This window comes from Poecilia reticulata, linkage group LG23 (genome assembly GCF_000633615.1).
Source record: "Poecilia reticulata strain Guanapo linkage group LG23, Guppy_female_1.0+MT, whole genome shotgun sequence".
NCBI lineage: Eukaryota > Metazoa > Chordata > Actinopteri > Cyprinodontiformes > Poeciliidae > Poecilia > Poecilia reticulata.
Genome location: NC_024353.1, coordinates 10,644,198 through 10,660,802, shown reverse-complemented (window position 1 = coordinate 10,660,802; position 16,605 = coordinate 10,644,198).

The window sequence follows — 16,605 nt, the reverse complement described above, 5'->3', positions numbered from 1 at the left end:
ATCTGCGTAATGCTTCACTTTCACAAAAAACAAAAAAAACCAAACATGGTTTGGGACAAAGCTAAAACAGACAAATGAATATACAGGCTCAGAAAAATAAGCTAAAATGCAAAGTTTACAACAAAGAAACGATCACAAATAAAAAACCGAAACGAAATCTACAAAATCTACAGTTCAATCACCCAGTAGAAATAACTATTATATCATGTTATTTGTAGCATTTGTTTTAGTCGGTTTTAACTCCTGTACAGTTTAATATTTGCTGCAACTGGTGTGATTATGTTTCCTTTGAGTTAGACGTGGGTTAAATTTAGCTTGACAGAGTCTCTAACCTCTGTGCAGTCATCTTTAAAAACATTGGGTCGCCATCACTTCTCTCACTTCCTCTTGTTTTAAAGATGACTAAACCAGGAAGTCTTCCACTGGTACAACTAATCTGACATTTGTTGCAGCTCCATCTTTCCGTTAAGTCTGAAAACGTGTAGAAATATAATCGCTGTAAACGCAATGATCAATTATAGTTCTGGTTAGTAGTTTTAGTTTCGCAATGGGAGCCTGTGACACATGAACTCGGTGACTAAGCGAGATCAAAGCTTCTGCACCGGGATGACTAAGCAGCTCATCTTCACCACAAGTGATTTGCATGAGCCGATTGGTTTCAGACACCTCGCTAGGGAAATTAAGTTCTGGGGGGGGAAAAAAAACTTTGAGTTGTTAAAACCTGCATTGAGCTTTCTGGATCTGATTTCGAAAAGGTTAAGGGAACTGAATCTCTGTCGTATCGCGTTTATACACCAGGGGAAAAGGAACGGGAGTCACGAATTACTGTTTAAATGATTCTGTACACTCGTCAGTGTAACAGGTAGCCAGATTTGTACCAAACAAAAAGATATACATATAACTCCACCATCTACAAAATTGTTTCTTACAGAAAATGTTGTTTGTTTTTTCCCCAGGAGCTGCTTCTGTAATGTAAATGAATGTATTTTGCTCATTTTTACAAGGACTGCCAAATTCTATTCTTATGTATTGTTGCCCCAGAATCAAAAATGCTGCGGGTTTTTTTTGCTCCAGTTCTTTTGTATGCTCACAATGTTTCGCTTCCAATTCATTGGCATTGTTTGCCATGTGTGTGTGCGTGTATGAAGAGTGTGGAAACCGACCTGAAGGATTTCAGAGGTTGGCAAATTACATTCGCAATCAATGACAACACAGCAGAAATCGATGTAAGCTGCGTGTGTGAAATTATGTTTTTATAGATCGCAGGCAAAAAAAAAGGGGGGGGGGGGGAGCCCTTACAAACAAGCCAGACAAAGAAAAATAAGAGCTATTATTTCCTTGCAGTGGGGGGATTTTTCTTTTAGGGAAAATTAGAATGGAACGCTTAAAAAAAAAAAAAAGAAAGAAAGAAAGAAATGAAGGCAGTAGCTGGGAAAAATTAATTACTAATTGTGAAGGGTGTAGAGGGGGGAAAGAATGACATTGGTTCATTTTTAGGTTGTTCACAAAGTGGACCCTACATCCATCTCCCTCGGTCGTACGGGCGAGTCTGGCATGGATTACGTTAGTAAATCCCCAGACGCTGCTTCTCCAATCGTCTTCTTGGCACAGTCTTAAAAAAAACTTACGTAACCTTGATGGTCTCGGGGGCACACGCACATATAAAAAGCACTAGCACCCATGAATGCGGGACGAAGCGCATAAACAGACAGCTGGGTGAGCTTGGTCTGTTAGATATGAATCAGGGGATAGAGAAAGAATTATATAACACCAGGTTTAAGCTGAAGTGAAGCTGTGGCTTTAAGCCATTGACCCCTTTTTTCCCCCAAGTAAGGCACAAATGTATGCTTTCAGAGCTCTTGATATGAGCTTTTTGCAGTCACTTTGCTTCTTGATCAATTAACTCTATTGTAATGTATTTATGTTTTGGTGGCTGCATGGGTGCATTCAAAAAGAAAATTGTAACGCTTTATTTGAGGGGGTGTGCGTAAGACCGATATGACACTGTCATAAACTTGAAGTGTTATTCGGTAAATAGTGACACTAAAATCTGCACAAAAAGTCCATTAATAGTGTCAACTTTGCATTATTGGGTCAATAATGAGCCTTTGAATTCAAAGCTCTATTAAAATTTGCATTAAAAAAGTCATTTAAAAGTGTCAACGTTGCATTCAGTGTCAACGTGTACCGAATGACACTTCATGACCACAGTTGTAAACATTCACAAACACTCCTTCGTGTTCATGTAAGATGTTATGACATGTTTATGACAGTGTCATGTCATGTCTTATGCACACCCCTTCAAATAAAGCGTTGACAAGAAAATTCTGAACTCTAAATTGTGAATGTAACTGCTTTTGAAAGCAAAGTTGAGGTGAAAATGTCATCGCTCTGTTTGTGGGCATATTGAGTTTTCCGTGAAGGATGTCGGGGTTGATGACATTAACGGCCAAGCTGACGTCCACAAACAGAATCCTGACCACTGCCACGGGATAGTTCAGGTGTTGAAATGTAGTCCCATGTTGGCTGCATGCATCATTTGCCAAACTGTGAGAAATGAAACTCTTCTAAATTACAGTAGAGCTAAACATACCCAGTTATACACTACTGAGCATGTTATGATCGAATGCACACAATCTCTACTATTCCTGCTTTCCTGAGCACTTAAGTAATCCGTCTTGAGAAGAATTCTATCATTCCCCCCCTCCCAGTAACAATTACCACAAAGTCTGTGTTTTGTTTCGTGGCCAACAGAAATACAAAAAGTGATAAGCCTCTTACTTCTGTTGTTTACCGGGCCTTGATTGGAGAGTAAGTGACAGCTGATGCTTGGAGAACAGTGACTAATGCACAATCAGCTGAGTCACCAAAGTAAAATGACCAGAAACCATACAACAAATACATTCAGTCTTCTTGTTCAGACTTACTGTATCCATGACGGAAAATATAATGAAAGGGAATTATTAAGGGAAGATTCAACCCAAACGCTAATGCACGTTCATGCTGCTTCTATTATTTTTTAAAGTAAATTTATCCCTTTAGGACAGAACATTTTGTAAAGAAGAGCAAGGATATTTTACTTTTCATGGCAAACATATTTTATGCCCAAATCATTATAATCAAACAAATTAAAAGAGAGGATATTCTAAAGTTGGTGTCTGCCAGGCATAGAAACGCAGGTTATTGTTCATCCGAGCTCATTTTGAAAGTTACTGTATAGATTATTTGTGGAATCGAATAAAAGAGACAATAAAAAATAACCAGATTTCTTTCTCTCTTGAGTTTTTGTGGCTAAAAGACATCTTACTTGCTTCAAGCCTCCGATGGTTTCTCCACTCAACCCGTTCCAAGTCTCCATTGCTCTCATCGTCTCCACGCCGATCGACACCCGGGGTTCCACTCGATCCTCCTTGGCGTTCAGTCCCAAGTCCAGTCCTCGAGATCTACCATCCTGCGACTTATAGCATAGATGCGTCTCATCTTCAGCACACCTGAATCAAATGACTGGATTCCCTAATCAGCTCTGCAGAGGCCTGGTAATGACATTTGATTCAGGTGTGTTGGAGAAGTATCTAAACCAGAAGTTGCAGGATGCATGGTAAATCTCATGGACTGGACTTTAATCTACCACAAAGCTTCTCCTCTCACTACACCTGTATTATGTGTTTATACATTCATCTTCTTTGCTCGCCTCTTGCCCCCTTCCTCACAGCGCTCCTGCCTCCCCGTGCTTCCAGAATCCACCTGGACCAAGTACATCCCACTATTCATTGTTGTTGTTTTCAACAAGCCCCTCTGCCTCCTGAGGGTTGTCTTGCATGTGGGTCAGAAACTTACCATTACCAAAGTTGGTGCGCTGCATCGTGTTCAACAATAAAGGAACTTTACCTCGTCTTTCCATATTTTTTGGGTTTGTCCAGAAACAAGCACAAGTCTTGGTGCTGATTAATGGGACTAAGCGTGGTGGAGGAACATAAATTACTGCACAATTAGAAAGTAGGAGGAAAATGATACATGGGTTGGGGAGCACTGTTTTAGGGAACGTCCCCACCAGCCAAAAATAGACCCTTTTTTTTTTTACTAATTAGGTTACTTCTGAAGACAGTTGTATAGGATTTGTGAATATCAGAGTAAAACGTGGGGAAAATGTGAACAAAGCGAACAACAGGGTGAACTTTAAATGAAAAGAGCTCCGACGGTTACAAGCCTCATAAAGATTTCGACTGTGGGTTTTTACAAAGAGTGCGCCTGGACGGTGTAAACCAGCTCAATAACAAATGGAGTTTGCGGAGGACATTTATGTGGTCCCTTGTTGCCTTTTTGTGTTATTAAAAAGACACATCGGGGGCCAAGTGGCAATGTCATTTGCTAAACGGGGCCTCTTGGACTGGCTGTGCAAACATTTCACCTTCACTCGTACTCTAACGTCACCTGTTTTTTTTGTTTTTTTTTAAAGTAATGCCAACAAGTAAAGAAACATAGAAAAACTGGTTCCAATAATGACAGAACTGTCATAATCAAGTTTTGGAGGTCATGTCAATACTCAAAATGTTTAAGAAACAGAAGGCACCAAACATCAAAGTCGGGCACTAATAAATGGTAAATGGACCAGATTTTTTTGTCATACTGACATTTTTAAAGCACTTAACACTCCAGCCATTTTCATCTAATCACACAATTACACACACACACACACACACACACACACGTTCATACACCACTCACATTGGCTTTGCAAGACAATTACTCCCCCCACTTAATCACTGTTGCCAACTGAGACATCATAATGCAGGATTTGAACCAAAAATAGATCAATAACGAACAATTAAAAAAAACCAGTTGTGAATTTTTACTTTTTTGGGTTTTCTACAGCTAATTTATGTAGAAAAGTAATTTCATTACATTTTTTCATATACAACAGATTCAAGAAATAATCTGTTGCCATTAATGGACCGATGGGCAAACAGACAGATGGATAGTGAATATTTGAGAAATTATTTCTTGGATTAATTAAAAAATAGATGAATTGCTAACAGCTAGATTCAGATGTATGACATTTTGACCAGAGAATAGGGAGCACAGTCTGGAAAAACAAATATTTCCCAAACTCTATGTGCATTTCTACGTTCCTTCACACCAACAAAACACTTAAATCCGACTCTATACCTTTTCAGACTTTTCCCGATGGCACAGGAACGGTGCGCCTGTATCTATTTGCAGATAAGTCCTGAGGAAAATGTTTACTACCATATCAGTATTCCATGGACACAAGTCCATAAAACACTGAAGCCATAAAACACAACATATGCACCACTGCCAAGACACCAACCTCAGGAAGCATTTGGCACCTTTATGTCCGCCGCATCATTAAAAGCATTACATCAAGCCTATTAAGGACGGACAATCTTTAGCATCCTGCTGGAGGATACTGGCTAACTCCACCATCGTTGACCCCATTTTGTTCATGTCTCCAGCCGGCATAAGCAGTCCTGCTGCTTACGGATTTTGGCCGGAGCTACTTTTGTTTTGTTTTTTTGTTTTTTTCCAGATTCTCTGCAGGAACACTGATTGACCTGGCTTGTTTGGGAGAAAGGACAGACGTAAGCTTGAAATGCCTCCCAGGCTTGACACAGCACTGCTCCAGCTGCACTCTGTAATTACCAGCAGCACAATCAGCACACTCGTTAATTTCACCTGACTGACAGCCGCTGAAGGCTCAATTGCGGAAAATGCACTGGTACGACTTCATAAGTAAATGGAACCGACAACCTGAAGCGTCCCCCTCGCGTTTGCGTTCAGAAAAGTGCAAATAATGCTCGTGTTCCGTAACGCAACGCAGTACACTCACTGCTTCCACGAAATGTCGTCTTAACCGATAGATGGAGAGACAAAGCATTAAAGCGACAAAAAAATAAGTGGGAATTACTTTTTAAAAAATCAAATAAAATCAAGCTTCTTACATTATGTAACCCCAAGGTGCTGCTGCGAGAGCTCGCAGAAGGGAAGAGCTCTCCGCCTCTCGGAAAGTATTGATTTAATCATAAAAGAATGTGAAGGAGAACAAACTAGATTCCAGCAGCAAAGTAATTGGGCTGAGTGAGCTGGCAGAATTGGCCCAGATAAATAGGTCACATAATAGGCTGTTCATGGCTGCAATTTGACATGATGCAAGAGAGAGCGAAGGTTCAATGCGGACGTAGGAGAGGCACTGCGACTACGACGGAGAATAAGGGAAAACATGCTTCATTTGTGAAATGCGTTCGTCAATTTAAATGTGCGCGTCACGTCCTGAGCGCTGATCAGACGTTAAATTAAGGTTGCAGTTTGTGCTCCCTGGTGGCTACATGATGTGTGATGCACGTATGTGGCTTAGTCAGTGGACAACCCCCAACAGTTCCCTGGTAAAACAGCATTTGTAGTGACAAATCAATGCTGGGAAGTTACCCGGATTGTTTCTTTACATTTTATCAGGTAGGAAACCTGCAATCCTAAGGTCAGTCAAGCTGTTGTTCTCATGCTCCACTCGTCTTATTTCTTCATTAACTGTAACTTGTATGTATTTTGTACATTTTGTCAGGTTAAACCCACAAACTTAAATGTTGCTACATTTGGATTTGATGGGATAGATGAACACAAAGTAGCACTTGTTGGAGAAATGACGGGGAATAAAATCCAATACTCTTCAAGAACTGGTTAATTAGTAGATGTAGTCCATCCATGAGTGATTGTGTTTAAATAGTGGTTAATAAAGAAGTTTAAAGTTTGTCACAAGCTGTGCAGGGAACATAGCAAACATGTGGATTAAGACTGAAAATGTTCTATCAAGATACGTTGCACTGATGTTTACATGAACGTAGTTCACATATGTACCAATTAAATTCAAGTAGTCGAGAATGTTATAGTTTCCATTTTAACTGTAGAAAATTAAAGTACTGTGGCTAATGATTCAGTAGAATCACCATTTGGAGGAATAACTTAAAGTAGTAATTTTCTTTCTCCCTCGCTATAACACCATTAGGAAGGATTTTGGCCAAAAACAAAATTGCTTTACGAAAAACTTTAAGTTCATTAGAGTTGGCCAGCTTTCTTTATGCACATTCTCTTAAGGAGCATAGCATTTTAATCAAGTTCTGATCTGAACTTAGGACCACCACAACACTCTGTTTCTTTTCATTCTGTTGTATATTTGCTGCAGTGCTTTTGTTGCAAAATAAACTTATTTGTCTGTCAGTTCCTTCCTGGTCAAGATTTACATTGTATTTTGACATACAATCAGGGGTGAAAGTAGTTTTAAATTCTTGGGGGTACTATGACAAAAAAAAAAAGAGAGAAACGCCCCCCCCAATCTGAACCCGAGTGGTGTTCTGTTGCTGGACTTCTGTGCTCATCACAGATTGTCCATAACAAACACCATGTCCAGGCATAAGGGTGTCCATATGTGCACTTGGCGCCAGGACACCCCAGGCCGCAGTTCGATTATCGACTTTGTCATCATTTCGTCGGATCTGTGGCCTTATGTCTTGGACACTCAGGTGAAGAGAGGTGCGGAGCTGTCCACTGACCACTACCTGGTAGTGAGTTGGCTCCGGTGGTGGGGGAGGATGCCGGTCAGACCTGGCAGGTCCAAACGTGTTGTGAGGGTCTGCTGGGAAAGTCTGGCAGTCTCCTGTGAGTCTGAGCTTTAACTCCCATCTCTGGCAGAACTTTGAACACGTTCTGGGGGAGGTGAGATACATTGAGTCTGAGTGAGCCATGTTCCGTGTCTCCGTTGTCGAGGCGGCTTATTAAAGCTGTGACCGCAAGGTTGTCGTTGTCGGTGCCTGTCGCGGCGGCAACCCTCAAACCTGTTGGTGGACACCTTTGGTGAGGGATGCTGTCAGGCTGAAGAAGGAGTCCTATCGGGCTTTTTTGGCCTGTGGGACTCCAGAAGCAGCTGATGGGTACCGGCAGTCGAAGTGGCATGCGGCTCAGGTGGTTGCTGAGGCAAAAAACTCGGGCATGGGAGGAGTTTGGAGAGGCCATGGAAAAAGACTTCCGCACGGCTTCMAGGCRATTCTGGTCCAYCATCCGGAGTYTCAGGAGGGGGAAGCAGTACAGCACCAACACTGTTTATAGTGTCGCTGCAGCATCTTGTTGCAAACCTTGAAGGATCTTAGCTTCCTCCAGTCTGCTCTGTCCCTTTGTATAGATGCTTCACTGTTGCGTCTCAGTCCAGTCTGTTGTCCAGATGAACACCGAGGTGTTTATATTCTTCAACTACCTCCACTTCTTCTCCCATGATGGAAACGGGGTATGATTTGATCCTGTTCCTCCTGAAATCAACAATCATCTCCTTTGTTCTCTGGTGCTCCAGCTTCCTGGCCGCAGTCTGAATTCATGACTGTTAGGTAAACTGGTCTCTAGATTCTCCTTAGGTGTCAATAAAAATAAATTTCATGAATAAAATATCAAAAATAAAACATTAGGGCTGCATAGTTGGTAGAACTGTTGCCTTGCAGCAGTAAAGTCTTGTGTTTGAATCCTGGCCTGGGTTCTTTATGCATGGGGTTTGCATGTTATCCATGTGCATGATGGGTTCTCTCCGGGTGCTCCGGCTTCCTCCCTGTACAAGAAGATTTTGTGCACATTAGATAATAGATGGATGATGGAAAACATTTTTATCTTGTTTATAATAATAATAATTATTAGTAGTAGTAGTAGTAATAATAGCAATAATAATATGAATATTAATATATTAGTATGTTAATAAATATACAATTAATTATATAATATATGATTAATATACTTAGTAATATATTATATTGCTAAGTACTATACTAAAATGATTAATCATAATTATTGTTAATTATAATATATAATATATTGATAGTCGTAATGATATAATAACAGTTATTATAATTTAATATTATTATTGCTATTGTTTTTTAATAATAATGGTAGTAGTAATAATAATATTCCCACAAAAAAAACTGAATATTCAGTCTATTAGTGTTATGTTTTTATGGCTTGATGTTTATTTTGCGATTATTAATAAGTGATCAATGTGGTAGATTAGCTACTGCAGCTATTAGCTCATTAAACACCTGCTGTACTGATGATCTATCAAAGTTGGTGTTTAAGTCGCCTTTTATTTTCTAACTGAACTAAAACACAATTCCACACCACATCTAGATCTTAAGGTTGTCAAAGTCAAGCTAGCATAACTGAACTACTTCCCTCTCCATCCATATTTTTTTCTTAATCAGCTTTTTCCTGACCTGTTTATAAAAGCACTGCATCCCTTTGACTTTTATCAGTACATTTAAAAATGAGTGTGTTATATTGACAACCTAATAGCTATGTACTTCATTTAAGCTTTGCTTTTTAAAGATTTTATAATATGTTTTGTTAAATATGGAGTTAACTTTATAAAAGCATTTTGATAAATGAATTACAAGAGCTTACAGGCTACAAGCGCAATTAATTCAGTTATAGATCCAGATAACCACTTCACATTCGGAAAAATAAATGTATTATTTTTCTACAAAAATGAATAATTAATCCCAGGTCTTCAGTCAAAACATCTAGAGCTACATATTGTTCTGGGTTCGATTCCCGGCCCCGGTCTTTCTGCATGGAGTTTGCATGTTCTCCCTGTGCATGCGTGGGTTTTCTCCGGGTACTCCGGTTTCCTCCCACAGTCCAAAAACATGACTGTCAGGTTAATTGGTCTGTCTAAATTGCCCCTAGGTGTGAGTGTGTGTGTGCATGGTTGTTTGTCCTGTGTGTCTCTGTGTTGCCCTGCGACAGACTGGCGACCTGTCCAGGGTGACCCCGCCTCTCGCCCGGAACGTTAGCTGGAGATAGACACCAGTAACCCTCCCGACTCCACTAAGGGACAAGGGTGTAAGGAAATGGATATATATATATATATCATGTATGTATTATTTTTTGTTTTCAGGCTTGATATTTAGTTTTGCGATCATTAATTAGCCTCCCTGAACACAGCAGTGGTTGATTAGTTACTTTTAAACTCCGTTATTTTGATAATGGAACCGAAACGCACAGAATTGCACAACACCTTGTTGAAACAATAATCACTGAGATTATTATTGTTATTGGGTCATTAATTTGAGCACGTTTTGTTGATTTTTTTTTTTTTTTTTTTTTAATAAAGTTACGAACGTTTTAAGTCAGTCAGAGGACGTGCTGCTCTCAGCCTCCTGGCTGCGTTCAGTTTGTCACCTAAAGCCGAGATCGACTCAAAACCTTCCGCGAACGACGTATTGCACCGCTGCTCTAGCAAAGCACGAGGAGTTCAGAAACGATATGAAATGGGTAAAAAGTTATTTATTAACTGATTAAGTCGTGTTTTAGATTGTTCTTGATAAACTAATCAAGATTAGTGGGTGCACTCACGGCTGCACAGTGAACCCATTGATTTTTTTTCCAGCTGACAGCCGCTCCTCTCTCTTGCAGGTACTGCGTACCCCCGCTAAATCTTTTAGGGGTATGCAGTACCCTGCCGTACCCCCTTACTTTCACCACTGCGTACAATATGTATCCTATGAGTGTAGGATAATTCAAAATACATTCAAAATGTCTAAATATGTCAAAAGCTGCTTGTGAGTAGTATTTACAAAAGGCGTCAGATAACTTTGAGACTTCCCTCTTTGTTCTTTTTTAAAATTATTATTCCTGCCTAACTGATACAAAAAAAACATTTTTGAAGTCTGTGTTTTCATCCATTGTCCTTGCAGGGGTGCTAGAATAGTTATATCTAGCGGTTAATGATATACAAAATACACAGTGAATAGTTTGCCAGTATGTAAATATTTTTAGCACAATTTGTAAAACCATAGTTTTTAATAGGATTCTGCATTAAGAATTGTTCCGTTTTCTGTTTTGCTCTTTTCACAGATAAATGTAAAGTTGCTGAAAATGAATTTTACTTCTAGCCGTTTTGCTTTAAAACAAAAGTTACATGAATTTACCACCACCAACTTACTCCTGTTTCACTTTATTCATAAAATTAATGTCTTTTTAAACTGCAACAGCATGACAAATTTATTGTTCACGGCAGGCCCGTGCAGAGACCACTAAAGGGGCAGGTGCTCAAAAAAAAAGGGCACATCTAACTGCATTCTAGGACAGAATATTAACAAAGCCACTCAGCTTTCAGAGTTTAATAAACAATGATAAATTACAAAAATGTGAGATATACAATCAAAGCTAACAAACATCTCCATATAGAGCATAACACTATGCATATGTAAGATATTTTATTAGTACTTTCTTTCTGCAGGTCTATTTTGTTATAGGAAAGTATTGCAATATTCAAACCCGCAATTTAGCACGATATGTAAATCACTATTAAAAATATAAACAAGGGCACAATACAACCTTTTAGTGTTCTGTAATCTATGAAACAAAGAGCTGCCTGTTTGCTGCAGTGGAGATGAAGATRGTCCATTCAGGAAAGCAGAGCTGCATCAAACTTTAAGGTGGAACTGCAGAAAAAAGAAAAAAAACAAAAGCAAAAATTGAATTGTTAATGTATGCCACCATGAGAAAGGCCTACTAAGTTTTGCTTAGAAAAACTTTTTTGAACATTTAAATCACACATTTGTCTCATGAAGTGCATGTTTTTTGCCAAACAAACTCATTTTGCATGTCAGAAATCTTTTCTTAATATTCTAAGGTTTTGTTGGAGTCAACGTTTTGCTTGTGATTCTCATATGACGTGTGCAAATAAAAGTTTATGTTTGGCAAATAACTTCACACGACAAAAATTAGTCATTTAATTTTAAAAAAGTTTTTTAAACAAAACGATTTTTTTTTTAAAGAAATCATTACAATTCCAAAAATTTTGATTACAATTTTATTTTACTTAACTGAGGTTAGTTTTTTTCCCCATTGAATAATTGGGAAAACAAATTTAACTTCATACTCTGCGAACCAGACCCTAAACTTAAAGTCTGGATTGAGTTTTTTTCCCCTTCATTAATGACACACTTTATCTCTATCATGGTAATTCAGGGTGAGTTATTTTTAATTCTAAATGAATATCCTTGTTGGACTTTTATTTAAGTGTTATTTTCCTTCAAGATACATTTACCTAACGCCAGAATAAATGCAATGTACATTATGCAGCAAAGGAAATTAGAAGATCGGACATATATTCATTATGGAGATGATCGGTTTTGGACGGGCGATGTGCCCTTATATGGAGGACCAAAACTGACATAATAATAAATAAAAGAATAAATATATAGACTATATTTTTTTTTTTTTATTTCTCCATACCCTTATTGCATAAGCGATACTAAAGAATGACTGATATCATTAAAGATACAGGGAAGAAGCTTTTAGTTATCTTGCTTTGCTAGCAAAGTCGTTAGCTAGCAGCTAGCTTATAGCACAAGAACAACAGCCTAATCATGTCTTATGATAAAAATACTGAATCGATAGATAAGAACAGTTTCTCCTCACCTGGCTGTCTCCTCCCGCTCAGTAGTTCTTCAGAGAAAGGCAGACGCAGAGGCCTGTCAGTGTCTGTTGTATTTCATTACCTCTCTGCTTAAACCGCGACTCCGAGCTGAAGCAGAAACGATACTTCAACGTTTTCTGTCTGACAAGTCACCAAAAACGTTTTTTTAATTCACCAAAAACTGTTATGTAATCTGGAACGTTCGCTACGTTGAGCTCCAGTTAGCCGCCTTATCGCACTGCACGAAAGGCAACTGCGTCATGCGTCACGGGTCAAAGGTAACAAGGTGACCGGAGGGCTTATTATGTTGTACAAAAAAATAATAAAAATAATTTTAGTACATGTTATGTGTCAGAAGAGGGCTTAGAAAATAATACAAAAAAATTAAATAAAATAAAAATAAAAATGGACCAAAAGGGCACTTTGGGACAAGGAGCAAAAAGGGCAGGTGCTCAAGCACCCCCAGGCCCTCCCTCTGCACGTACCTGGTTCACGGTTAGGGGTTTTTCGAGCCGCCAAATGGATCAGACTAGCCTCAGCAAAAAAAAAAAAAAAACAAAGGGGAAAAAAATCGATAATAGGATTTTTGCGAGTTTCTTCTTGTTTTGAAGAAATCTATTTTCATGTTACTTTTGTGACACGATTGATTTGACCTTTTTATTTATTTATTTTTTTCTTTTAAATGTAAATGAACGCGGCAGATGATGAGCCAACTGCACGGTAGCGCTGTCATCGGAGCGAACAGTAGAGGTGACATTTACACCATGACAGGAAATGTGATGAGCTATCAATCTGTCCTGCACACGCGCGCGCACAGCGGCTCGCGTGCTATGAATAACCGTGATGAACTTAGCCGTCGGCCATTTCTGACGCGGCTACACAATGGTGCGCAGCTGAGGAAAGCTTGATTACCTTGAGGGTAAATCACTACATGTAGCCTCTTTCATCAGTTCCACTAATAATTTCACAGCCATCGTTATTTCTTTCGGGGACACTCAACAGTCAAACTGTTGCTAATAAAATGCAGCCTTGCATTCTACTCAAATCTTTTCTAGGAAATTTTTAGGAAAGTCTTTTTGCTTTTCAGAACTACTTCTGCATCTGCCCCACTGTCTTCTTAGCAAAGACAAATACTTTAAAGCATAAGCATACTCATAAATAAGCATTGATAACTCTCTTATAATCATTCCAGAGGGAAACTGTTTCATTTAACTTTGTTGCTCGTTGAGCAGAATGGTGATTATTATTTTCACACAGGGATCAGTTGAACTTGCTTTGTTATAAAAGTGAAACTGTTTTCTTATAACAGTAACTTGACTATTCTCCAGCCGTTTGTAAAATGAGAAAATGAACTCCAGATGAACTTGTCCGCAACTTACTTCGTGGTCACATTAATTGCAGATGCAAGTGCATTTTGGGTAAAAGTTGGAACCCCAACAGAACCCAGAGGCGTTGCACATCTAAAAAATGAGTTTTCTAAAATGTATTTTTGACAGTTTATGTACAGCTAAGTCTGTAAATATTCAATATTTTAGTTCCATCAATATGTTTATTTTGACTGGAAGGAATGTTAATGTTTTGGAGAAGCCCAGCCAGAGTCCTGACTTAAATTTGATAAGAGAATCTATGGAGAATGTTGAAGGTTATGGCTGGGCAACCTTCAAGCATCAAATCACCAAAGACACGCCATCACAAATGTGAGTGGAAACATGCAAAATCTTTCATTTGCAAGACTGATTCATACCACTGAACCATTATTATGTATTCACTTTTTTTATCATAGGTTTTCTGACAGTAAGCTCAGCTATTATCTAATTGTTCATACTTTGCACTAATTTGATTAGCTAATTATCTGCTGGTTTATTGGTAATGCTGAGTGGATTATGACATCGGCAAACTTCTGCTTCAACAACAGATTCAGATGTAAGAACATTTAGATGCAAATTTTCAATGTCATTGCTTTGACTAGATAGCAAACTTTACTGTTATCCGCTAATACGCTTGCTAAATTAGCTTTTAGTTTATTGTTCGCAGTCAAGTGGGTGGAAATGGAAGTGAAAACTTCAACGCAAGGCAAAGACCATCATTCACTTTTTGAAAATAACTTGTCATTAGTAACCCTACCCATTAGCTGTTACAATATCCTGAAGCTAACAAGCGCTCATGTCGTTAGCTAATTACCTGTGAGCCTTATGTTAATAGCTAAGTGTGTGAAAACAACACAAATGGCTTTGTCGACTGAATGCACATTTAATCTAATCAATATTCATGTGTTCAGGTTTTCTTTTGTAGTTGCATTGTGTTTTTTAATTATTATTTTTGCTTCAGATGTCAAACCTTAAAAAAAAATAAAAATAAAATAAAATAAATTTTATGAACCACTTGGGACCCCTGACCTCAGCTTTTGGAACAACTGTTTAAGACTGATGACCCGCTTTCTTGAAAGCCATTAGTTTCCTTTCATTTCAGCAAATGCACCTGTCAAAACTGTAACTTTTGAGAAGAGGTGAAATCAATCACAGCTGTCACTGTTATTATCCGGGGTTGTTGTTTTTTTGTTTTGTTTTTTTTAGGTGCGTGGGTTTAGATAATTTTTGACAAAACTAAAAAAAAAAAAACCAGATGTGGCATTCGGAGACCGAACTTTACCAAAACAAAAGATGCTCTAAAGTGTGTATGTGTTTTTTATGCGTCGTTCTCTGACAACTGAAAGGCGAGTTGAAGGGAAAGGTTATGACCACAAACCGCATTGTCTAATGACGACGCAGCATCTGCCATGATAGTAAAGATGAGTAAACGTTCAGCTAAACCACATCTTAGGGCCTGCCAAAACAAAAACAAAAAAACCACAATATCAGGATGAATTCATTACCCTTTAAAACATCATGCAACTGTCAGTGTAACACGCCGAAGCGTGACTCTCAAGCATCCAGCCTCCTACTCCCTCTCAGCTTCCAGTATGAATAGATAATTACACTGGGTCATTCATCTCTTAGCAGGTTTGTTATGTGTTTCAGTTCATCCCACGTCCCTGCCAGTGTGCCAGTCCTGATCCGACGCCGCGTTTGTGCCGATCCAATCTGCCATACCTTTCTTTCCCTTTCAAAATATTCATCGCCTTGAACGCAAGCGTGAACTGCATTGAAAGATCTTGTTTCCCCATGTAGCTCGCGGCACGGCTTATTATTGGATGGGGCACTGAACCGCGACAAAAGAAAGCGGAAGGGGTCATCCTCGAGCGCTCTCTGAGAAGCCGATTCATGAAAAATAATGAATCTTCGGGGAGATGTGTCCTCTGTTGTTTTTGGTAAAGAGTGCCATCCCCTCACCACCCCTGTGTGAAGTGGAAATGGATTTCAAGATGAAACGTCCTCATGTGAGGACTGATAAGATCAACAAGTGGGCCAACATTTTGTTTTTTTGTGATTTTTACAGGAGTTGAACAGGGTTTTGGTAGACTGATTTTCTTCTCAATATCTGGCATCAGAACAGACAGAGAAGTAGAAAATACAAAGACATCAGTGAGAAAACTGTAGCTCTCCTCAACTCTGTCCCATTGTTGAGGACCAATTTCCACGATGCTTGAAGGTTCATCTGGACACCAGGTCAATGTCCGACCATGATAACCCTCAGAAGAGGGCAGGTTCTCTAGTCCAGTGTTTCCCAACCCTGGTCCTCAAGGCACACTGCCCTGCATGTTTTAGGTATTTCCTTGCTTCAGTCCAGCTGATTTCAATCGACTGATTAACAGGCGTTTGCTGAACTGCAATCAGTTGAATTAGGCACGTTAAAGCAGGGAGACCTCTAAAACACATAGGACAGTGTGCCTTGAGGACCAGGGTTGGGAAACACTGCGTCTAGTCTATGAAAAAAAGAAGCATTTCTTGTGAAGATGCTGGGTTGTACTTATACTCAACTCCTGATGAGACTTGGAAAGGGGATAAAAGTTCTACAAAACTTAATCCTTGTGAACTGTAGCATTGAGATTCATCATGGGGGTTACCGAGTCTCCAAAACAAAGATTAGCTACTACATAATTAGCAAGCGGTTTGGCGTTTTTGCCTTTTTTGATGATGGTGTGTTTATCTTCGAAAAATTCAGGACTTTTAAAGTGACAAGACCGGTTAAGAGCATTT